Source organism: Octopus bimaculoides, chromosome 9 (assembly GCF_001194135.2).
Source record: "Octopus bimaculoides isolate UCB-OBI-ISO-001 chromosome 9, ASM119413v2, whole genome shotgun sequence".
In the NCBI taxonomy this organism is placed as follows: Eukaryota; Metazoa; Mollusca; class Cephalopoda; order Octopoda; family Octopodidae; genus Octopus; species Octopus bimaculoides.
The window spans coordinates 76,328,510-76,329,635 of record NC_068989.1 but is presented as its reverse complement, the minus strand read 5'-3'; the positions used below and the strand labels follow the sequence as shown (position 1 = coordinate 76,329,635).

At 31.3% G+C, this 1,126-nt stretch overlaps 1 protein-coding gene across 1 annotated transcript in view; it reads right to left on the bottom strand.

Annotated features, from left to right (window-relative positions):
• LOC106868258 (low-density lipoprotein receptor-related protein 5) overlaps window positions 1-1,126 on the bottom strand; it is a 91,783-nt gene that overhangs the window by 48,129 nt on the left and 42,528 nt on the right. The window lies entirely within an intron of this gene.

The following is a 1,126-nucleotide window of genomic DNA, read 5'->3' as shown; positions in this document are numbered from 1 at the left end:
AGTAGTTAAAACAGGGGCAACTGACGAAGGGGTATACTCTTTATGTTGCATGTCTCGTTTCTCTGGGGGGGTTTTTCCGTTGTTCGCAAAGAAGTTCGTTTTCTATGTTTTGTTTTTATGTTTTCGTTTTTCATTGTGTTCAACAGTTTTTGATGTCCTGTACCCATATATGCATGTATATATACATATATATGTAGGTATGTACATATATGTATGGATATATGCATATATTTATATATATATATATATATATATATATATATATATGAAATATAACGTGTCTTGAATGGCACAACAATGCAGAGTGGACTATAATAACTGTTATAATTTAATTATTTATAGCCTGATATAATATTTCGGAATATAAAAATTCCTTCTTTAGATATTGCTAGGAATTGATCGAGTCACTGCTATAATCGGTTCTCCAACTTCTATAAGGTGTAGTGCTACCAGCTATGAATTACAGAGCAGATGTAGGAGAAATAAGAATAAACACAAGTTTATATTAGGAGTCGCCCACTAAGGAGACCCCCTTAGTTGTCAGCCAGCATCTTGTTTTAAGTTTTCCTTTACCAAACCTCATGATTTTATGACTATACCAACTATGATTTCTGCCTGCTCTCTCACGCCTACCCCTAATTGATAATGTCCTTTATTCTCTCAAGCCTTAGATATGCAAAATTTGATAAACTAGTCTATAAATTAAAACTAAAAAAAAAAAATCAATCACAGGCAGAGTCTTCTTGACATTTTATTTATTAATTTCTATGTTGTAGTAGAAGCAACATGTTCTTTGTCTTATCTCCTTAACTTCTTGGAGATTTTTGGTATAATTATACTAATGAGTCCATCTGTTCTAATTTAATTAAATTCTATGTCTTTATGCAGCTGAGAATTGCTCTGCAGTTTAAATTGATGCAATGATTACATTGTTCAATTAAATGGTGTCGCATGAAACGATCGTACTGCATTACCTCTGGATATCCTTGTTGTTTATCTTGATTTTAATCACTTTACTTTGAAATTTATGGATAATACCGTACTAAATTCTGGTGTCTCAACTTAAGTACCATATTCACCCGAATCTAAATGTTTGCTGAACTCATATATATATATATATATATAT